Source organism: Micrasema longulum, unplaced genomic scaffold (genome assembly GCF_059751315.1).
Source record: "Micrasema longulum isolate JH-2025_06_02 unplaced genomic scaffold, ASM5975131v1 h1tg000698l, whole genome shotgun sequence".
NCBI lineage: Eukaryota > Metazoa > Arthropoda > Insecta > Trichoptera > Brachycentridae > Micrasema > Micrasema longulum.
This window is the reverse complement of record NW_028277894.1, coordinates 663,137-688,671: the sequence shown is the minus strand read 5'-3', so window position 1 is coordinate 688,671 and position 25,535 is coordinate 663,137. Positions and strand designations below refer to the sequence as shown.

Below are 25,535 nucleotides of genomic sequence, written 5' to 3'. Positions count from 1 at the left end.
AAATCAAATCAGATTTAGAGTAAATTAATCATTAGTACATAGAGTTAATAATTCTCCAACGTGTTTCGCGTTACGAACAAAACAAGATAAATTGAACAGGGTCACAGTAAAAGGTGTTGGTGAAGGTTCTATGTGGAGTGCGCACGCCGCAACAAGTGACAAACTTCGGCGGCTGTAACAGCCGCTAGCGTCGCGACGCCTCAGTCGCCACCCGCTACGTTCGCCGTCGCTTGTCTGACATACAACCTCGGCGCAGTACCGAGAGAGGCTTGTACGCTTGCGCAAAGGTACAAATAACCAACGGAAAAAAACTTTTGAAAAAAGTTGAATTATTCCACAAAGTGATGGACGCTGGAAAAATGTATTTGAAATTTAATAAAAAATTATAAATAAACAGTATTAAAGTTTTTTTTTGTGAAATTTTTAATATATTTTTTTTGATAAACTAAGAATCGAAATGTATTTTTAGTAATATCAGAACAGCTAAATGATTAAATGAAGTGTTTTAAACAATTTTAGAAGAAAATTTTGTTCTGTTTTGTGATGTTTAAGTGAGTTGTTTTTAACAAGAATCTATTTTTGGGAGATGGTAAGAATTGACTTTTATTTTATTAATTTTAAAATGCATGATAAAAATAATATTCGATGCTTTCGTAACTGGTTTTTTAGACAAACAAATCCTGTTTTGATTTGATATGAACATGATTTTAAATTTACGCAAAATTTCTGCGTGCACCCCTACATAATTATGTTTGAATGTTTTTAAAAAAAATATATTTATATATTTTTGTAAAGATTATTGGTTTATAAAATATGTGACTAAAATAATTTGTTTTTGGGTTCAATTTCTATTACAAAATGTGTTTTAATTTAGTTGTATTTTAAAACATGTTTTAAGAATTTCACTCGAATAGAATCATTGCTATTAAAATTTCGAACGAATTAATAATACAAAAAATTGATACAAGCGAAAATTTAAGGAGAATAAATTAAGTTAAGATTATTACAAATAATATGATTTGAAATATTGTAATTAATACTTTTTTTTTCATTTTTTACAAATAATTTTATTTATAATAAAAAATTTAATGCAAGGTTAAAAATTTGTATTTTTTGTGTATAACTAGTTTAAAAAAAAAAGATATATAACCAGGAAACAAAGTTATTTGTTATTGGTTTTATAAACAAAAAAACTTATGAATTGAAATAAAAATATAATAAAACGTTATGAACAAAGTTTATAGCTTGTTTCAAATCGCTTAAGTAAATTTAATAATCCGATCGGTTTCAGGACATGTTTATTCCTTTTTCAAAGCTTAAATCATTAAATATTATAAGAAGATACCGAAAATACATCTGGTCACTTGTGTTTAGAGTTTAACAAGCAGATTAATATTATTAAAAAAAGTTAAGAGTTACCCAAATATTACATTTAGCACCCTGGGAATAAAAGTGTCTACGCAAAAAACTCACCCTTACAGGAGATCAGTTTTACACACACCCACTCTAAACTAATAGGTATTCATTCACAAAAACAAAGGTACAATTTTAAATTAACTCTCTTGTACCATCTAATCTGAAACGTTTTCACAGAAAAAAAACAATGTCATATAAGTCATTGTGCCATTATTATTTCTTGAATTCACATTTTAAAAATATAGCATAACAATGACAGTTTTGTTTTTTTTTTAAACACATAAATCAATTTTAAATCCTGCAGTTTATTATGCAGATAGTTAATACATTCAAACACATTTTTGCATACTTAACTCTAAAATGAGAAGTTTGGCGTTATTATTATTTATTATCGTTTAGGTGGAATATATTGAATGCTATTTTTAATTTTTAAACGTAAGGAGTAGAGGACTTTTATTTAAAACTTTAATTTGGTTATTAGCTATGGAAATTACTGACAGCTTTAAGAATTTGTAATTTTTTATATTCACTATCAAGTTTTAGGCCTCTGTTATAAATATTTGACGTATTTTAACCATAATTGTTATTTAATACAGAAAATCAAAAAAAGCTAAAAAAATAAACGTTTATTTAGAAAATATATAATTTGTAATTTTATGTACCTAGTACTCTTAAGATATTTTCGAAAATGCTCATTTAGGGACAAGTATATTCTAATATTTATTCATATACATATTTACATTTAAACGATTATTTCTAGAATCAGAAAAAAAATTGTTGAAGTTGTTTTATAATTTCAATCGATAAAAAAAATAAAAAACTTATTTTTAAAATTTAAATCTAAGAAAGTCCAAAAATGTATAAAAAAATACAAATATTAGATTTAAACGTTGGGTTTGTTTTTTCCATATTATTAAATCAAGAGGACACAAAATAAATAATACAATAAATTAGTCAATAAAGTTTTCTCCTTAATGAAGGATTGGTTGAAAAATAATGATAATGCACACATTAGTCAATAATTAATGGCAACCTCACCGTGTATATATATCGCGAGGAGTTTTCGCAGCTTTATTCTTTCGATCGTACGCGAACAGGTGTCGAAAATGCTCACTTTTGTCTACTTCACATTCCGTTTTGCAGGCTTATAAAAAAAAATATATATGTTACGTAAAAACAAATACAATATCTTAAAGCATAAAAAATATTTCGTTTAACGTATAATTTTTACCGTTTTGTCCTCATTTTTAAACTTCCAAAAAAACGGGCATAACTCATGTCAACATCTAATACACAATGAATATTATCTGGTTCAACTTAAGAAATATTATTTATTTAAAAATACCACACGTCCTCTTCCATTAAAATGAAATTGATATTCTTATTGATGAATCAATTTTATTTTCTACATTCAGTTTAAATTATTTAGCACCATTTTTGTGAAAATCCACCTCAAGGGCGCTGTACAATAAACATCCCAACGCGACTTGCAGTTACATAGCGTACGGTCGCTTAAAAATCTTGCCCCCATTTACTCTGCACAATTTATTCTAATTTTTTTTCTCCACGCACAAGAGGAAGTCTCTTTTTTTGGAGAGTTACAGTTATAACATTTACTTGATGTAGAAAAGTAGATTTGTACAGAATAAAAAAAACCATTAACCATTTATGAATTTTATTAATAAAAAAATTAAAAAGTATGTATTTATTTTTTAATTTTAATTTATTTATTAAATACACAATTTTATCATAGAGCACTATTATATTTTTTTATGTCCAAACTTGTTAGAAAGTTCCAGCTACAGAGCGTATGGGTGGTTGAAAATATTGACCCTATTTACAATTGAATTTTGAATAATTTGATGTTAATTTAATTTTGTAATTATGAATATTATTACCATTTCTGCGAAGTGACAACACAATTCTTGTTTTTATCATTATATATTCATTATTCAATTTTTTTTTTTTAACGAGTCAAGACCATTAATAATTATATAATCGTTGTACATTAACCACAAAAATGATACGAGAGCTAAACTAGAAAAAATAATAATGGTACTTAAGTAATAAAGTTATTTTGCACAACGTCATTTTTATCATTCAATACACCAAAAGTTAACAATAGTCTCCCGCTGGATATAGTCAAAAGTATCAATACTCATTCCTTTATCAAAAACCTTAAAACGGTTAGGAGACAGACTACTTTAACATGATAAGATGGACTTTTAATGTAATAAATATTTACATTATACATAATTACGCTTTTTTTTTACTTGTAGCAACAGAGAGAAAATATTTTTGAGAAGAGAATAGGAAAGTCTAGGCATTTACAAGGCTTATGACATGTCCTCATTGTGTACTTATTGTCAATATCATTCCCTTTCCGAATCTAATGGTGCATAGGGCACTGCTTTGTTACATCAATCGCCGCGTATCTTGAAATTATTATTTTTTTTACATAAAGGTAAGATGATCAGTCTTATGCTTCAGATACCAGTCCAGGGACTGTGAAATATTCTAGCGTAAAAATATCCTTTTCAATAAATATTTAAAATCAACTATGTCGGAAATTGACCCCGAGATATCTGGCATTGTAGACAAACGTGCTAACTATCACACCACGACGCTGACAACTTTTTTTGTGACATAAAGTGTCAAAAAAAATAATTTAATCGCTTTTGGCATAGAAGAAATATTCACATTCTATGACTTATTCACAATATTTTAAATAATCCCATTTTGCCCTTTTATCAGAGAGAGCTCTTCCAACATTATCCCAACATGGACTATCTCTTCGTTCTAGAAACGAAAAAACCCTTTGAATATCCTTTCATCGCTCTAATTTTCTTGCCTCCTCTTTCACAGTAGTAGCTGCTCGATTGTGGGATAGTCTACCCACTAATGTTAGAGATGCCCTTTTTTTATTTACATTTAAGTCAAAATTGAAATATTACTATCTTAATATTTAGTTTGTTCCTTTATCCTTTTTCTTTCCTTAGCATTCTCTCTCATATCTTCAAAAGTAGAGGGTTAGTTTTGTATAAATATATATATATTTTAGTTAATCTTTGTTTTTAATTTTGTTTAAATCATAAGATTCAATATGTCACAGGTACTTGTTTTACTTGTTTTTTTTTATTTTTTAAAAATTAAACAGTTTGGGTAGGTAGGAAGAAATTGCCTTAAGGCAATATGCTTGCCCTTATACTATGTATAAAATGATAGTAATAATCATGGTTTATTAACAAAAAAATACAATTTCTTTACCAACTACATACATACTAAGGTTATAGATTTTTCTTAATAATGTCTAGTCTGCCTAACTAGGTACGACCTGTTTTAAGACAGACATTTTTACGCAAAAATAAACAAAAAGATGACCATCTACTAGTTAATTTATTAAAGAATTATACAATATGGCAGAAAAACAAATTCCTCCACGGGTGCTGGGCGAAAAATAGCGGGGGCGAAGCCCTAGAGCTTTTACAATATAGTGGACTGTATTTTTAATAATATTATATAAATGGTGAATATTTTTGATATGCGGTATGCAATATCAATCAGTCACAACCCCAACAAATAAAATGGATCAGGAATAAAAGCCACTAACCTGGTTCGTTCTTGATGGAATTGCGGTTCGACTGGTCATTTGCGAGCGGCACCAACACTAGGACATGCCCTCGATCTGGAGCTAAACACTGGTGGTTGGTGGAAACAAATGGTGATGCGGCACACGTTTGGCGAAAAAATATACGACACGAGGTCTTGGTGTGGCGGGTTATCGAAGGATACTAAAGGTGGGAAGTGAAAATTTTTTGCTGTGGGTAAAAAGGATATTGAAGTGTGACAATAATCAAGAAACGCACACCCACATAATTAACGATATTTAAGTATACCATCATAGAAATAAGAATAGTCCAGAAACCGCTTACGCATATCAAACAGAAGGCGACTGAACTACTCATAAATGAGTAGGTTTACGTTTTGACCCATTAGTTTCTTTGAAGACGTCACTCAGTACGCAACTCCTGATTTGAATTCAACTATGCCGTGTTGTGTCCTTTTAAAGTGAAAAAATACTGCCAGGATCTTAAAGAAGCAGGATACAATCGCATTTCATTTGTAATAAGCTAATGAATGTGTATATAACAAATGCATTAATTAAAAATTAAATTATTTTTCCATCTGTCAGATTGTTGAAAAAACAAAATGGAAATTTTGTTAGTGTTGCCAGGGTTGTGAATTTTGTTACCCTAATTTGCTCATCTAATGAGAGAATTAATGAAAATTTAATCTTGAATTAAACAACTCTGTGGTGGACGTTTGACCGAAATAATCTTCAAAACTTCAAATATTGTTTGACATGATATAAAAATATCCGTTTCACTTCAAATAAAATTCGTTTTTTATTTTAAGTTCAAAGTTCATTAATTCAATTACTCTTATTAAATGACCCTTTACTTATCTACTCTATTGTGTCAATAAATGTTTCCGCGTGCACAATAAAGTTTGAGAGAAATTAACAGATTGCTTTTTTTTACCTTATATTTTATATTCTTCGCGATCTGGCAATATTACCCGGTGACTTTAAGTATGCGCGCGGCAAAAGTGTGTCTAAGTGGGAGAATTATTGGACACAGTCCGATATATTCAAATATGATTCTACGCTCATTCTAGACTATTCTTTATTATGTATACCATTCATGTTTTTGAGTTAGTTTTCCGATTTTTCTCTTCCTAAATCCCGTAACCATTTTTTTACAAATTTATTTTAATGAATCCGGGTCATAGTTTTGCAATGTTCGGGTAATATTTTGAATATTTCGGGGCACAGAAACCCACATATATTGTTTATGTATATAAAGTGTAAAGTAAATAAAATAAATTAAGCTGAAGAAAATCACATGCGTCGTTGTTTTACGATTCTGACGAATTTGTTATTGTAGCAAACAAATTTTTCCTCGTATTTTCAAAATAAATAACGGTTATATTAAAGATTTGAAATAAGAAAGATAAGATTGAGAAAAGGTATTTTTCTAAATAGAAACCAAAAAAAAACAATTTCTGAGCCGATATAAAAACGCGGGGAACAATGTAACTTGTTTATTCATAAGCCTGTTAAAGCAAATTAGTCCCGTGTTGCGTCTAGAGCTAGCGAGCTATCAAAATATTAGCATATTTAATTTAAGCTAAATATTCCATGCACTCTTAACAAGGTAAATAAATAATTTGTTGTATAATTCTCTCAGCTGTCACACAACGCCAAGTAAACAAGAGTGTAAATTATCTCTTATTGTGACAAGCAAGTTGGTTATATTAATATTAATTGCAGGTATATTGTCTCTGTGTATTTAATAAATTTGAAAACGTGGATAATTGACAGCATTTTATAATCTTTATTTATAAAGAATTTTTCTTTACGTGTGATGTTACTGAACTCCTTCTAAATGGCATGACTGATAAACGTGTAATTTTCAGCAAAATGTAGATCTTTGCGCTGCGCGTGGTGGTGGATATTAAAATTTTTAATCGAATCTGTAAAAAGTTGGGAGCATAAATTTATTTTTAATCGACCTACCAGGGTTGCATTTGACGAGGAGGCATTTACAAAAAAAAATAAAGGATGTTGTTTTTTTGAGTTTAAAAAAAGTTTAAAAAAAGTTTGTTTTTGAATATCTATGAACAAAATTCGCTTTTTATGGATTCCAATCAGATTCTTTCCTTTCGTTCCTTATAATTTCTTCCCATTTATTTATTTTTGCTGTATTTTTGGTAATTCTAAAATAATATTAACTGACTGACTGAATAAAGTGCACCCCTGTTGGTGAGAAGAGCCAAGTTTGACATTTGAAAAAATAATTCTATATTTGATAATAAATTTTTTTATGTTTAAGAATTCAACCATAAACCTAGGTACTTACTTAAATTCAATATTTAAATATTAATAATTTTTAGTTTTGGAATTCAATAAATTAAAAACTAATAGCAGGCAAGCCAATGTTCGAGCAGGACAAGTTTGTCGGGCCCGCTAGTATAAAATATTACTGAAAATGAATCCGGCGCCACCTGAACAGTTATTATGAATGCACACCCGTTGCTATTCAAATAATAACATTTTAGTGTTTTTACGATAGTGGTAAATAAAATTTATTTATTTATTCACTCTTTTTAGAGAAAAAGAAAAGACCACTGATAAGTAAATTTGCAGATTCGTAATAACCAGTGACCCGTGACACCTTTGAGACTCATATTTCTGTAATAAATATCAATAAACTTCCTCCAAGAATTTTCATCAACAATAACCAGAGTAAGCATGAGGGTTCAAAATATAATCTCTCAACCTGCGGCCAATTGGTATATGTTTGATAGAACGGACTTTAGTCTGTTGCGAGCATTCACCGGCTACTTTTCTCCTATATGTACGCCTATATGTACGCTTAGACACTGTACAAATCGATCTGGGAGAGCGATGCTATAACTTTTCACTGGTAAGTAATGTTCTTACTTAAATTGATACTTGTTTAAAATAGCTATTTTAATGTTAAAAAACGTCTTATTGATATGTTACAAGTTAGTCATTAGTCGTGAGTTATCTCCTGTCTCTGTCCTGCTCAGTTAGTCAGGGGTATGGTGAAATGATTAACAAAGGTGGCGCGTATGCGGAAGGGAGCGACATACTGAATAGAACTTATGTAGACCGATGAACATTATCAAAGAATGTGGATTGTGGTCGCACTGCTATGCAGATGATACGCAGATTTATTTTTATTGCAAACCAGGCGAGAGAAGTGTGCTTGTCAATTTAATTGATGGATGCATCAAGAAAATAGGAAACTGGATGGCTGAAAACAGACTAACATTAAACCCATCAAAAACTGAACAACTGTGGGTGGCTTCAGCCAGACGACAGAATTTGATCCAGGATACGGCTCTACCCAATGTAGGGAGTGCCGTTTTACCCACCGTTAAACTACTGGGAGTTTTACTCAATTCTGACCTATCTCTTGACGCTCAAATTAGTAGAACGATAAGTTCATGCTTCTACCAGCTGAGACAAATTAAATGCATACGCAAAAATTTGCCGGTTGATGCCGCCCGTCAATTAATAAATGCGTTTGTAGTGTCTAGAGTCGATTATTGTAATGGTATCTATGCAGGTCTACCAATGAACAAAATGACTCGCCTACAATCTGTATTGAATGCCGCAGCGAGACTTATTTTCGGAATCTCTAAGTTCAGTCATATCACTCCACTACTTTGGGAACTACACTGGCTACGTTTTCCACAGAGGGTCGAATACAAACTCTGTTGGCTTATGTATAAGTCACTGCACAACTCGGCTCCGGAATATCTAAGGGAACTATGCATTCCAGATGAACTAGCTGACAGGCGTCTCACGCTTAGATCAGCTACGTCTACGGCGAGAGGAAAAGTTATTATACCTCTACGCAAACAGCGCACTAAATTTGGTGAGCGCGCATTTGCGGTCGCAGGCCCTATGGCATGGAATGCTCTCCCAGCAGAGGTGCGAGGCTGTGAAAGTGAAGTGATGTTTCGGAAAAAACTTAAAACTCACTTGTTCTCTAAATCATTTGAATAAATCCGTAGCACGTGACAACAAAATAAATTATTTTAATTAAATTACAAATTTAAAGCTTCAATTAAATTAACTTAACAATAGAATCACCATGTAAAGCGCCCTTGAGGTATTTTATTACGAAAATGGCGCTATATAAGTTATCCACAATAAATAAATAAATAAAAGTAAACAGTCCGTGTTTTTTACTGTATTACGTGTTTTGCTAGCCAAAGTCGACGTGATATTACGTGACAACTTTTGCCCCCTCCTCTGGTCATTCCCTTTCCTTTTGGAAGACTTTTTAGCTCGGCAAAATTTAAAAAATCATTGAAACTGGTCAAATAGATAATAGTTTCGTTTTTATTATAAAAATAACGAATACATGCATTATTTATCATGAGTAAAAGTAAAAAAGGTTAACGTTTTTCACAAAAATGCTACTATCTCAGTTTCACTTTTCTATGGCTAGCTACAGCTGATTGAGTTACAACTCAATCATAAATAACTATTGACGTACTAATAAGCAACGTGATAACCATTTCTCACCATGGTTGTTTATCGTTTATTAACACCTAATATTAAATGTCAAAATATTTACGTTTCGCGACTTATAATCCTGCTGCGCAATCACATATTTGAATTTCACCGGTGTAAATGTGGCAAATATTCCAAAACTGCATTTTTATTTATTTATTTATTATTTATCATGCCATTCATTGCATTGAGCCGGCGGTTGGCAAGCCAAATGTCAAGATAAGCAGTCGCCATAATAATTGTAACTAAATTTTAACTTTTTTGTATTAGATACTTTTTCACAGTAAACGCAAATTTTTCGCCAGTAAACTGTATTTAAATAAAATCGTAAATACGAGAAGAAAAAAAAACACACCGACACGAGCGTTGGCTTATGACTGTGAAAACTTAAGCATGTTCATTCTTGTTCAGTGTGATCGCTCAAATGCTTAGCATGTTTTTAAGCACGTCAATAGTTATAAGTGATTAAGCTACTGGTTTCTATATAATGACGTTTAAATATTTTCCGCAACAAACCGTTAAGAGTTCATACTGTCGGTGTAATTTTTCAAAAATTTCCGTGTTTATTTGCAAAATGGTGAGTGTGTTATTGGATGCTAATGCTGCAAAAATATTTGGTTTGTTTCTATAGACTATGGGCTCCATGGAAAATAAAACCATAAAATATATATCACAGAATCGTATAGGCCAATTAACAGGACCGTTCATGGAAATTATGTTGTCGCCAAACGCAGTACATTTGTGGATTCACAAAGAGCGTAGTATGAGTGCGTTTAGCGAACCGAACACTGATTTACAAAATAAATTTCCACAATAATTAGCGTTGTTCGAGTATACGGCGTTCCACTATCAATTTGAGTGTGTAGTTACATGGTAATCAAATTTCGCTCTACTACAAGTTGATTTCTATTTTTTAACACAGTTATTTACCACTTGGTGGACGAAATATTTTTTATTTATTGTGTATGCAGATAATTGGTAGAATTCCATATTTAATTTGGTAATGTATCCAAAATAAAACAAGTTTATTGGATTGCAATTCTACTTTATTTTTTATAAAATATACAAAGGGTATATTGTGACGCGTTTCGTCTTGTTAGGACATTTTCAAACAAACTAACTTAAATATTTACAAATGTCCTAACAAGACGAAACGCGTCACAATATACCCTTTGTATATTTTATAAAAAATAAAGTAGAATTATAATCCAATAAACTTGTTTTATTTTGTATACATTACCAAATGAAATTTTTTTTTTTTTGGAATTCAAAAATGAATTTCAGTACGCAAAAAAATAAACCTCAGTACATTATTGTATCTGTCCTTGCGGACGAAGAGTACAGTTATGTGTATAAAATAAAACCTGAATCCTAAACCAGGGTTTTTGACTAAATGGCTGCTTTGAGATAAAATTTTTGATTGATGAACAGTGGTTGGCGCGTTCGCTTACCATGTCTAAGACTTTGATTCATGGGAGGGTGGACAAGATTTAATTTTTTACTGGTTTTTAACTTAAATATTTTATTGACTTATCAATATTTATCAATCCATGTTACTGTTTTTGTTTTTTTCAATATTTTTTTTCGTTTTTATGATTTACCCAAATATTTCATTTTGAGGTCCATTTTTAACCAGTTGCAAACAACTCACTATTTGAAAATGGGAATTAAGTTTGGTGAGAGTGGGGTTCGATCCACGGACCTTTGATCCCTGAGCTCCGATTTACTAGCCACAGGAACACAATCGATTAGTTAGTAAATTTCGAAGGGGTCAACTATCATACATTATGTACTCTTCTTTTCTCTTCCACTCCTCCACTTTTTTTCTCATCCCCAACCCTCTTGCAGAGCTTTATTTTTCTTTTTTTATTTAATGCTTATGTTTTTTTTTTTGTAAAATGTTATATATGTAAAAAAAATCTTCAACTGGATGTACTTACTTACTATTTTTTAAATTTTATTATTTTTTAAATAACATGTTTTATTTCCTGATAAAAATAAAATGAAAAATGATTATTGTCCATAGACTAGCTCCCAAAGCGGAAACTGATCACTTTTCCTTTCTTTATCAGATGATCGAGGTACTCTTAATTTTATTTAACAATGCAGTTCCCTATACACACTCCCAGATGAGGATAAGGGTTTGGTGATGATGATGATATTATTAAAAAAAAAAGCGCTCAATTAATGATGAATCAATATTTATTTGGTGACTCTGATGAGGTCTCGTGTAAGGGGCTGACCACTAGCCCGTCAAGTTCTCAATTAACTCATGCTTGGAAGGGTCGTTTGATAAGGGATGTCTAGTACGTACATATGAAATGTGTCTTCCTACCAGTACAAGTCTAGCGATGGGGCATTTAGCCACAATTTAAGGCAGTAGCCATTCCGACAGAATAAACAGCATCAAACGATATTGATTAGGTACACTTGAACCACTGGGGAAATATTCAACTCAATCAAACTAACTAGTTTTAACATTAAAACAGTTTCAAAAGTACGGTATCGGTGTTTTAATTGAACCGGGTCATCTGTCATATAGATGCGTAGACTTTCACGGCCACTGTTATCAATATGTATCGCCTTTTAAAAGTAAGGGTGATTTCGTTTAAGATGGATTTGTTCAACAATCCACAGGGTCCCTTTTGAATTTAACATAATACAGGGGTCGGCACTCGGTGTGTTACCAATTAAAAAATTTATAACTTTGTAAATTTTTTAAAATTTAAAACTTTAATTTATTGCAAAAACATTTCAATTTAAAAAAAAACATCTGTTATTGCTCAATTAAGCCACCCTTTGCACGAATATAATCATCGAGTCTGTCCAAGAAGGCTTCGCACGCTGCACGAAAATGGGCTGATGGTATTTTGTCCCATTCTCGGCGAAGAGCAATTTTTAAGGCGTCAACCGTCTCACATTTTTTAGCTGATACTTTGACCTCTAGAATGGACCATATGGAAAAGTCCTTTGGGTTTAAGTCCGGGGAATATGGAGGCCTCTGTTGTGATGAAATGAAGCTGGGAACTTATTTTTGTAAAAAAAATTGGGTTTAACGAAGTTAATGGGATGGTGCCGAGTCTTGTTGAAACGTCCAATAGTTTCTATCAAATTTTAAACATGCCTGAGGTAACAAAAAATCATTTGAATGATTTTTACTATTGATTTGCTGAATTTTACGCCCTGTTCAATGAAAACGAGTGGTGAGCGTCCTGTGGCATTTTCCGCCAAACCATCGCTGATGCAGGCGCTTGCTTTTGCAGAGCAATTCGCCGGTCTTAATTGTCTTTTGATTTGCACTGTAACCATACACGTTTGTATTGTTTGTTTATATATTGTTGAACCGTTTAAAAAAATTCATCAGAAAAGATTAAATTTTCAAGCTCGCCACCTACGTGTACGTATTTTAACACCTTTGCCCCTTGCTGGGCGAACAGCCTTTTGCGCAGGCGTGAAATCTTGCACTTTTTGTATTTTGTAAAGTTTCGATTGTAATTCAAATTTTAATATGCGCCCCATGATACGAGTAGACTCATTGAGGTTTTTTGCCAATTGACCTGCGCACTGTCATGGATTACGTTGAATTCTTTAGAACCATTTTTGTGGACGTTGTAGTTTTTGGATGACTACCTCCAAGGCGTTTTTTATGCTACTAGTATAATTGTCACGTGGGATTGTCCAATACACAAACATTTTGTTCACATATTAACGTCGTAGCTTATTAATAATGGCCGGTTGCGATCTTACAGCCAAATACAGAGCAATAACACTGTTGAGTTTGATTTCCAATTTGATAACTTTTTTATGACCATGACGTAAAACAATATGCTTTAGTCGAATTATTAACAATATAACACACTGACATGTGTCAAAACATAAACGTACTGTCATTAGCCGTTGGGTTGCTACAGCAACGTGAAGATGGAACACTTTGAGCGCCTACCCCTGTATGTGATATTTATAAAACATATTTTTATGTGACAATAAAATCACTCAGCCAGCGCCATGTTATTGAAGTAAAATTGATTCAAAATAAATAGTTCGATTTGAGTTAAAATTTATGTTATCCATGAATTTGTTATTGCACCTAATTAAAAAAGGCAACGAATGGATTTTGTCTAATTGGGAATATAAGAGCGTCAAGAAACTGTCACGCGAGTCAATATTTTGGTGTGTTTTGAGAATCTTTCTGGGCGATGAGGTCTTTAAATAGAAGCATCAATTACTCGACCTAATGACAAATCCAACCAGATTACCCAGGATTTCAAATGAAACACTCTTTATCGTTCAAGCAACCGGCTCCGATTTCAACGCAACGCCATTGATTTCATTTTTATTAATCAGATTTAGGTTATATCAGCAATTTAGTATTTTTTCAATCAAGAATAGTTTAACAAGTATTTTAAATGGATTCTGGAATCAGATAGAAATTTAATTTGTAATTAAATGTACTAATATAATGTAATTAAATTTATATATTGTAAGGATTGATGTTTATATTAAAAGTTTTATCTCTAAAATTTATTTCTGTGATTCGTGTAATAAACTTTAAGCCCGTTTCAAAAGGTTCAAATCTGTCTGTAGCGTTGTAACCTAGCCGTTGGCAATCGATTTTACGAATAGAGAATTGGGGTTTTTTTAAATATTTTTTTTTATTTTTTTTATTTATTTATTTAAACGCCTATTGTGGGTTTGGTAATACAATTTTGAGTAAACCCTTTTTTTTATTTAGCTTTTTTTTTGCACCTTAACAGGCCAGGAGGCCTGAAAAAGAAGACCCAGGACCCTTTTTATTTTATCAATCTTCCACCTTTTTTAAAATTATTTTATCGATCCTCCATAAACAAATCGTTGCTGAATTAATTTTCTTATAAAGATTTGATAAAGTAATGCTTAAAATAATAATAAAAGGCGCCGAAGTGGAACTAATTTTAAAGTGGTTTCTAAATTCAGTTCTATCGCATTAGAAATTTACTTGACTGCGCTTTTCCAGAAGATACTAAGTTTATACGAATTGGAAATCTGGATATGATTTATTTACTCTTAGAGTATAAAATAATTATCTATAAGACTCCTCTACTTTCCTGTTTGTTTCCTAAGAAAGCATCTATTTAGAAAGATAGGAACGCTACGCGCATACGTCTATACCGACTAGCGTCTTCTATGAAATTGTTTTTTTTCTAAATATTTCTTGATAAAACTCCATACTCATTGAGGTATAATTATAAAAAGATGACACTCCATACAAATCCGAGCTAAAAAGACGTCTTAAAAGGAAAGGCAATAGCCAGTGGACGGTGCAAGTGTCATCACGTCATATCAAATCGGCTTTGGAAAGCAAAACACGTAGTACAGTAAAAAACACGGACTGCTTATATCAGTCTACTGTGAGGTCTATTCAATATGTCTCACCTTTCCCTTAGTCTCTCATTTATGCCCAGCTAGCTGAGAAGGACAAAGACAAAAAATGGCTCACGACTAAAAAGTACTGGTAACAGTGGTAAAATATTTTTTTTTTACATTGAAATAGCTATTTTAAACAAATACTGATTACGATGAAAACAATAATTACCGCTTGAAGGTTAAACCATCACCTTTTATATTTCTTCTCAAACAATTTGTGCAGTATCTTAGCGTACATGTTGGCATTTTAGTAATTTCGAGCAGAGACGAAGGTTCAAAAGTAGCCTAAAAATGCTTGCAACAGAGCATATGCCAATTGGCTGCAGGACCATAAAGTACCATATTTCAAACGCTTTTGCTTACTCTTATTATATACCTCAATATCCATAGTTTATAATTTTTATATAATCCAAACAATTTAAAAAAAAACATTTTTGCATGAAATTAAGATTTTTATTTTATTTTATAAAGCTCGAAGTCTTTAATATTGATCGTGTTTTTAAATTAATTATAACACACTATTATTGTATTGTCCTTGTTTGTTTTTGCTATTTAGCCTTATGTTCTTTTTGTGCAATTTCTTGTACATATGTTTCTTCATATAACTCTCGGTTTTGGCTTCGTCACTGGTTCATATGAATCAACCGATGATAAGAAAGTAACGGAAAATTTTCGGTTTTCTAGCCGTCAATGAACCGATGGGCAGAACTGATCGATAGTAAGCAAGAGAAAACCTCTTACGTCACACGAGTTATTTCAAAAATACAAAACTTTGAAAAATTATAGCGCTTATGATAGATCAAAATTGAAAAAAAAATTTTTTGGTTTAGTTTGATAGTCTAGAAGGTAATAACAAAATATTTAAAAACCCCTCTAAACTTCCTCATTGTCCATTGTTTACTTTACTTCCTAGTGGGGACTTGAGGTCGCATACTATTTTCCTGGCTTATGAGTAATAAAAATGTTTTAACCATCTTTTATTTACATACAGGAAATGAATGCAATGCATGACAGGCAGAATGGAGAATATTACACAGTGTGTAAAGTGGTCACTTAAACCAGCCATTGACAGGTCATAAGCCCTGTAGATGCCTTGACTTCTATATTACCTTTTCTTAAATGTTCTTCATCTCTGTTGTAATATGTTAGTAAAAACATTATATTATTGAAGTATCGAAGGAATATAGATGTTCAAATATGGGCTCAATGGTGAATGTTACACAGTGTGTAAAGTGGTCACTTAAACCAGCCATTGACCGGTCATAAGCCCTGAAGATTCCTAGACTTCTATATTACCTTCTCTTAAGTGTTCTTCATCTATGTTGTAATATGTTAATATTAACAGCTCCCCAGGGAGTTGAATCCAGTCCTTGTCTACAAAAATTTGGACAAACTCAAAATATTGTTCATCACATAATAGTTTTACTGTCCATAATAAAATGCAAGCTACCTGAAGTCACTAATAAAAAAAGCTTAGCCACTGATCAGCTATACTTAATGGATATTATAAAATGATCAACTTTGGCACTCTAGGTGGCCGACAACCGCAAATAGGAATCATAAGCTCTATGCGTCTCACAATAATCTATCCGACATTTAAATGACATAAAAAACTATCATTTAATTAAATTTTTATGACCCAGTTTAAAAAAAGACTAACTTCGTAGCTTGATAATGCAATTTTATCAGTGCTAGCTGACGAGAGAAAACACGTAAAAAAATGGTTTTCAGGAGAATTCCGAGAGCCTGCAAAATAAAACGGACTACACTTGAAACAAATTTCCAAATATTCTAATTTCCAAAATGTGATATTTGTGCAACAGATTATGCGGATTTGATTTAAAAAGATAATCTGGCAGAGCCTCGCATGACTGAACAATTTTCTTCATGAGATGATTTCTGAAGCAATAGGAGACACATCGTTTATTAAAGAGGCCATATTACCTTTCACCGAGGGGTTTTCCTGCCACAGTAACACAAATTGTAAAAATACTGACGAAAGCATCAATTTCTATCTGTAGAAACCAAAAAAGTAACAGGTTTAGTAAAAATGGCAAAAATTAAAAAAAATAATGCCAGTGTTAATAGTGTTAATAGCCAGTGTAATACTAAAAAAAAAAGAAAAATTTGTATACTCAAAAAAATAATAATTTTTAAATTACCATGAAAATGTTGTAATACCCAAACTTCAACAGTCTCGCGGCAAATGTTACCGAGAAAATATATATTTTTGTTTATTTTTCCCGTAATCTGTAGGATATAAAACATTTTTCCACAAAGAGCCGTTTTCAATTTCCATAAAATTTAAATCCACCCTAATATGCATGTAAAGATAGAGCGATCTGGCGTTCTGTCCTCTCTGCCTACCCTTACGGGGAAACGGCGTAATGGTTTGTTTTTGTTATTGTGAAATATTTAAGTGAGCAATTTGAACGGCAAAATAAGAAAGAAATAAGGTTGTTTCTTTGTTAATAATTTTTACATTAAAAACGATTTTTAGAAATTACATTGTAAATCAAAGCAATGATGTCGTTAAGAGTATTTTTTGTAAATTGCGTCTCTAAATACATACTTAAGCTTACGGTCCTGCTCTAGAAAATTTTAATAAGGACCACAAAAATAGGACCGTATTAAAACAGGACCAAGTTAAAAATAACAAAAGAATGGAAAAAGGATTTAACAACCAAAGCTATGTTAACCCTTTGCTCGTTGACGATATAAATTTGCTATGGTGTAAAATAACTCATACGAATATTATATAAGAAAACATTTGATGTAACGAATCACAGTCGGTACAAAGTTGGACGTTTTTCAGTAGTTTCGGCTATTTTAAAGTAATTAGTTCTAAAAATTACTAATGGGGATAAGTTTTGCGCAGAACTGTCACCCGTTTGGGTTGTGTAAAATTACTACTCCTTTCTTTTTCTTCTAGTGCCTTGCCGGGGCCCCCCGACGTTGACGATCACTACAGCGAAAGCATATGTATCTGTCTTGCGCTAATTTTACATTTCGCAGCCAGGACGACTGCTTATTGATGTACTCGCCGTGGTGATTCCTGGGAAAAGATGATCAGAGTGGTTTCCCGTTGCCTTTTCTTGTAGATTTTCTGTCAGGGTTACCTTCTCTTAGCCGGTTGGTTTTTGTTTCGAGGCGCCGAAAACTCGCTTTTCATCCTCTCGTTATCTGCTGCAATCACACAAGAGTGTGATCTCATTGCCCGGGGTTCGCGACGTGGACGCTAACGAGTAGGACTATTCAGTAGTGTTGCTGGTGGAATGCAACTGGGCATTCGCAGCATTTTATAGAATCACATCCTCCAGCAAGATGTGACTCACTGCGACCCTACTGACAGTTTGAACCCCTACTACTACTCTTTTACAAACTCAACAATATAATTTTAATGGTAAGTTAGTTTTTGAAAAAAACTTTTGCCTAGTGATTGAAATGAGAGTTTTAAATTTATTCTCATTAATAAAGCGTATTGAAAAAATAACATGTTTTCATACCTTTATTTCAAAAGAAAAAAAAAGAAAAAAAATGTAATCGTTTTTAAGCTATAAATAACATGATTTAAAAAACCGAGCTTCAAAAGCTCTTCAGAATCTAAGTTCATGGGTCAAAAGGTTAATAAAGGCTTAGTACTTGATCTTTTAGAACAGTTTATAAGCCAGGTTATATTTTAACTTTTGTTGTGGCGTTCTGGTCTGAGAGTGTGATTAAAGCATATAAAAAAGGATACTACAATTGCTCCTCGCTTATATTATTCTACATTTGTGTTCAATTGATTTTCAAGAGACGACTAAATATATTGAATTGAATTAGTTAGATTATGGTTACATTGAAATGAACGGTGTCAATTGAATAATCATGGAATTAATCTTTTGGTGACTTGTATAAAGGGCGTTAGGAGGGTAAGGTATGATAAATAATGACGATAGTAATCTTAAAATGTAAATGGATTTTTATAACGAGATTTGTTTTATATGGAGTCTTTATTCAATAAAATATACATATTATTACAATATTAATACATTATAAAGAAAACAAAGTATTAAGATATATTTTGTCCCGATAAACTATTCAATAATAGTTTGTCATCGGGTGCTCAGACATTAGTTTTGATTAATAATCAAATAAGAAGAGTACAGACATAATACAGTATACGTATAAAATAATAAACATAAAAAATAGTTTAAAGAAGTTTTTTTTAATTTTTTTAAGTAAGAAATTAGAGTAAAATAATACAATTAAAATCAAAGAATATTTTAAATAAAAGAAAAAAAAACAGACACATATATAAATAGTGTGTGCTCATAAATGTAATAAAAACAAGATGAAAAATAAATAAAACAAAGAAAAGTAAATCGAGAATTTAATTCATATCTACAGAAAAAAAAAAATAAGAAAATTAAAAGTACATATTATTAAAATTAAGATCTAAAAAATGTAAATGAAATAAGAAAGTAATAAACGAAAAGAAAAGGTTAGCCCTAAGAAAAGTTAAAGATAACAAAAATGTTTTCAATGAGGGATAAAATTAAAAAAAAAAAAAAAAAAGAAATCAAAATAATAATAAATAAATAAAATAAAAAAATGTATTACATAGTTAATAAATCAATAAAGGAACGTTTTATCTACTAACCACTTACGTAATAGAAACTTTAAATTATTATTTTAATTTAATTTAACTTAATTTTATTTTTACTATGACATGTTTTCATGTCAAGTGGCAACAAATTAAATACTTTTGGAACAATATAATCCAACGTACGTTGTTCATATTTATTTCTAAATTTTGGTACTACTAGGCCATCAACAGATGTCAATCTTTTTAGATAGCTGTGTTCTAATTTTTTTTTATATATCGAACTGAACATCTGTTGGATAATAATTTTGCTATATTGCGATAGATAATTTATTTATTTATTTATAGACGGCCTTAGCCAATTTGTACAGTTTACAAACACGTTGTTTGCTTTTATTTACATACGTTTATTTACAGGTGGATATATTAAATAATATTTAAGCCAAATAAAGAAATAAGAACAAAGGTATAGATAATAAGTCTTACAGAGGCCCAGTTTAGCCAAGGCATCCCTCCAAACTCTTCTTGGCATAACCTATAGATCTGCAAAACGCATGAAGATCCAGCCCAAAAAACTTCAAGTCACTGAAATAGTTTACTAGTTTACATATTCTTGACATTAGGAAATTAAAACCATAGTTAGATTTGGAAGATTGAACTTGCAAAATATTATTGTTTCTAGTGATACTGGAGGGATCATGGAAGAAGATTGTTTATAACAAAATTTTATTATAAACAATCTTCTTATTTTATTTTTCTTTCTTATGTTACATAAAAATATTATAACTGTCAATTTATTATAGGAGCAAAAAATCAGTAACATTTTCTTGCATACCCACAAAGAGGCCATGCCTTAGTGAGTTTTTTTTGTTTACTATTTTTACATTTAAGTTTGTAAGTGAAAATTCTTAATTTTAGTTTATTGTAATTTATTGTATAAATAAAAGACGAGTAAAACTTTAAACCACAAATTTCAGAAATCATAATTTACAAAAATCACACTCGCGAAGGATGGGACACTAAAAATAAAATAAAATACTTAAACTCATTAAAATAGCATTATAACAACTCGTTAGTTAACCCGAAAATATTTTGATAATGATCCTTAAGATAAAAATAACTTTATTTAATTTACTTTCATTTAATATCCTTATCCCGCCCAATTTACAGAAACTTGATGTTCCTCAAAAAAATATTTAAAAATCTTTGATTATTGAAAACATGAAAATAACATTTTTATATGTATAAATTGTATGTATTTATTTGATAAGTAATATATTTTCTTTACTAACTTTGTATACTATGTGGAAATCTGTTATTAGTTCTGAGTTTATACACTATATCTGTTTGTTAACTAAAAATATGTATGAAGAACTGTTGATTTCCCAAATAAAATAAAATAAAATAACTTTGAATTATCTATCCTTACCTCTGTTTTGTATATATACATTGAACTCCTTAATAAAGATGTCGCGAAAGCGATGAAACCGGTCATAAGATATTCAAAATTTGTGAATGAAAGTATCACGCGTCTTTTATTTTATAATAAATTACTATTTTTACCATTAGTATATATTTTATTGCCATGCAATTATCCTTTTTATTTTAAATACTCTGTTTTACCTCTTATGCATATTGAAAAAAAAAAAAAAAAACAAATTAAAAAAAACGAAAAAGGACATCATTTATTGAGATCAGTATATTGAAAATATAAATATAGGATCCAATTCTGTTCTACGGTTCTCCAATGAAGACATTTGTATACGTTTTTCCATATCAGCATAGTAATAGGTTCCTCTTTTGAATCCGAGCAACCATGCGCCTCTTCTCAGAAAACGGTGCTGGATGGACTGCAAATAGTCAATATGATTCTGAAAGTACGAATATCACATCATAGAAGTGGATAAACAGTTTTTACTACTCCACAATAAGTTTGAAATTAATATAGTAACTTCGCCGAGTGTCGTTCATGCTATTTACCGACGTTTTGATTGCATTACAGCGTCCATCATTAGAGTTGGTGTTATTTGTGAAGATAGATGTGTAACGTTACGCGCTTAGAATTTGTATCGTGTTGCAGTCATTGTTGTCCTCAAAGACGTACGTAAGAGGTTAAAAAATAAATTGCCGCTTTCGAATTTCCGGTGGTATTTATTTATTTATTCATTTATACTTTTACATTGTTTGTATTTTTTTTTTACAGAATTATGTTCCCTCACTGGGGTGTCCCGTGCCAAGGGAAACATTTTACAAAATGTGAAACATGTCTAAGATTAGCTATTTAACAAAGTTAACATAACTCTATTTCCTCATCCCTTAACCTTCATAAGAGCTCTTTTTTTTCTCATGTCTTATATAATTTATTATTTTTCTCTTTACTGTTTAACATGTTCTCTCATTGTATTTGTGAAATACTTTAACTGGATGTATGTTCTATTTTTTATATGTTATATTCTTGTTGTTTTTCCTTAATGAAAAAAATTAAATAATAACAACAAAAAAAAAGTATTTAATTCATTTAACCTATTAACCTAATAAACAATAAAAAACAAAAATATTCATAAAAAACATAACCAATTTAAATAAACCAATTAAAAAAAAATCATAAACAGTGCATACATTTTACCTATTTGGTTTGATCCACTCATCAATCCGTGCGCAACCCACCTCCACTATCTATTTCTTAATAGCAATTTTATATTGTGAAAATTTACTAATTGTCCTTATGGATAATGGAAGTAGATTGTACACTTTAACTGAGTAGTAGGTCAATCCTCTTTGACCAAAGGTTGTATTAATTTTTTTATTTTTTTTGCAGCATCAGGGTGGAGTATCTAGTAATTCTTGTATTTGTAACGGAAGGTAGAGAATAATGTTCACGTGCGTATATTAACAAAGTTTCAACATAAAGTTGTTTTATAGATTTGACATTAAGATTTTAAAATATACCGAGGGAGCTAGTTCTGATTGGGACTAGTATGATAGTAAAAGAAACTTAAAATTGTGTTTATTCAAATGAACACCCTCCCGGGTTAAGTAAAAGAATAAAATTGTGAAGTGCTCTTGGGGTGACTTTTCTTAAAAATGGAGGTATATAGGTTTGCAAAATTCTTTTAATGGTCATCTTTTATTTTTCGAATACCATTTATTTCAAGTAATTTTTCAACTACTCTCCCTATACGTCGCGCGTCGTCGTGATCAATCTGTAGATAGTTTAGTAAGTAAGGCGCATCTTTTCTTAATGTGGTTGATGTCAATGGTACCAATATCCAATTTAAGAAATCTGAAAAACATCTAGGGGTACTAAAGGATGAATAAAGCTTCAAAATATTTTTTAAGTCTTCTCTTACTTGGAAAGTTGTAAAAATTCTAATCTATTAATTCCAAATGCTCACTCGTACAAGCATTACTACTACCCAAACTAGATTACGCTGATGTTTCCATTAATGATTCAGGCTGTGAGCTACTCGTTAAACTTGAACGACTTCAAAATAGATACGGAATATTTTTGGTCTTAGGAAATATAACCACATTTCCGATTATCGTAGGCTATAGAAATTGCTCAAATTTAGATAACGGAGAGACTATCACTTCTTTTCACTTTTTTTCACTGTTTTTTAAAGTCTTTACTCTCTGCTTGCACAACTTTGATGCTTATCAGCTCATGGTTTACCTCTTGGTTCTTATTTTGAGAGCGTTCTCCTAATACCCATCCACAATTCCTCTCTCATCTCAAACTCGTGTAGTTTTAATGCGGTTCAATTGTGGAATCATCTCCCATTAAGTATCAAAGATAATTCTACAATACCTTTTTTTAAATCACGCCTAAAAATAGTCTGATTTCTCTTTATTATTCTATTCTCATTTCCTCTTAAATCCTGTTTTTCATATTTAAAAACTTTTTTTATTTTAATTTTGATTTTTTAAAAACATTTTTGAAAATTATTTTATTTACTAACAAAATAAAACGCTTAGTCTCTATTTTGAGTCTTGTCACCAGGTAGAGATGGAGTGATAAATTGAATACAAGCATTGATTCAAAATAATTTATTTACAAACATTGCTATTTTTATTATTGTTTATCTTTAGCTTTTTTTATTTTTATGTTAAATGCGTTTTAAATTTTACGTATATAAATAAAAACTTTATTTAATTGGTTGTTTGGAAAAAATCGCTATTTGACATTAAGCCTTTCAGCGTGCAATTTATGTTAGGTACGACGAGTTAATTAATTAATTAATTATGGATAACTTATATATCGCCATTTTCGTAATAAAATACCTCAAGAGCGCTTTACATGGTGATTCTATTGTTAAGTTAATTTAATTGAAGCTTTTAAATTTGTAATTTTAAGTAATATTTTCAGATCTGTCTGAAACAACTGAAAAAGATATTTTGTTGATTTGACGAGTCAGTGAAAATTTCAGGATACATTTCTTTGATACATTCTAATATTTGAGAGTGCTGGATGGCGATATGTTATCTTGGATGCGTTTGGTGATGTCCATACTCCAATTAAAAGTGTCTGTAGAAACATTTTTTTTAATGTATCGTGAGCATACAGTGAAAAGTGGCCCTGTCGAACGTTTCGATTTTTTTTACCAAGGTTTAGTGCTGGGAGGTATCTTTTACTGGAATAAAAAGTCTATCTTTATTTTAAGTTTTTTACATTTTGAAATTTGTATATTGATCGAGTCAGTTTGTGAAGTGTTCTACATAAAATATTGATAAAATTAAAATACTTCCACACTAACACAATACATTGATAATGCTTTGTACTTTTCAAAACAAAATAAACCTCAAATCAAAATTGTACTAAACAGCAAAAGAATGAGCGTTTGTCTATGAAAAAACTTTAATTTTGATTTGCTAACAAACAAGAATTCTGACATAGCCTGTTTTCGTCGTATGGTTACAGATATTCAGAATCAGGTAGAAGAATCTGTCTGGGAAGATGTTTACTGGGAATGGAAAGACTGAGATAGATATTGAAAGGAGGGTGAGTGCCGAAAACAGGGTGAATGGTGCGGTGCAAACAAATGTTTGTCGCAGGAGGCAAAACTAGCAGTTCACAATGGAGTTCTTGTGCCAACCCCAAATAATGGGAGCAAGGTATGGAATTGGTAAAACGACAATGAAAGTAGGTTAATATCTCTCAGGTGAATAAGTGGTAAAACTGTGCATGATAGGGTGCACAAATATTGGAATCTGTGAACTATGTATATAAGGACAAAACAAGCATTGTCGACAGAATCAAAAAAAGGGTGCTGCGTTGGTTTGGGCATGTAGAGCGAATGGGCAGCAAAAAAAGGGCTAAAATGATCTACGATACAAATGTTGATGGATGCAAAGACCGAGAAACACATTGCAGGATCAAGTCTATCAAATACTTGAAGATAAATATGTCAAGAGTAGGAATAATTGGCGTGCGTGCATGAGAGGAAGTGAGATCTGAATGCAAAGACCGACTGATGTGGCGTTCTATCCTCTCTGCCTACCCCTACGGGAAAACGGCGTGATTGTTTTTTTTTGTTTGTTTGTCTCACAATATATGTATACGTATATACGGGTGATTAAGTGCGTGTGCCGCTATATCAATTTGGGATTTTGAAAATCAATTTATCCGATTTATTTCAATGCAAAATACTGTCAATCAGTGTTAATGTTTTTTTTACTACCTTACTTTAACTCTTAAAACACTGTGGTTAATTATTTCTTTGCTTGCGGTGATGTTACATCACGTTACTACAAGCAAAAGACAGAATATTCTAAAGTATAGACATTAAAAAAATAAATGGATACAAAATGTTTTATAATTCTATTCCCATAATTAAAAATAAAAAAAATGTAATTTAGCCATTCAAAGCAAAATAAAATGAAAATCATAAATACGTTGGTCATCTTACGTATGTGCGTCACTGTCAATAAACGACAGAACTTCTTTTTTTACGAACGCCGGCCACAAAACAGCGTCTCTGTTTTTCTTGTTATGAGTTCTATCTTCGTGCCCTTTTTTAC

At 31.1% G+C, this 25,535-nt stretch overlaps 1 protein-coding gene across 1 annotated transcript in view; it reads left to right on the top strand.

The window, feature by feature from the left end:
• The first annotated feature begins 202 nt into the window (after positions 1–202).
• The window catches only part of LOC148279585 (dopamine receptor 1-like), a 383,623-nt gene continuing 358,290 nt past the window's right edge, over positions 203–25,535 (top strand). The window contains exon 1 of the mRNA XM_088229703.1: positions 203–589. The gene's annotated coding sequence lies outside the window, so the exon portion shown is untranslated. The remainder of the gene's footprint in view (positions 590–25,535) is intronic.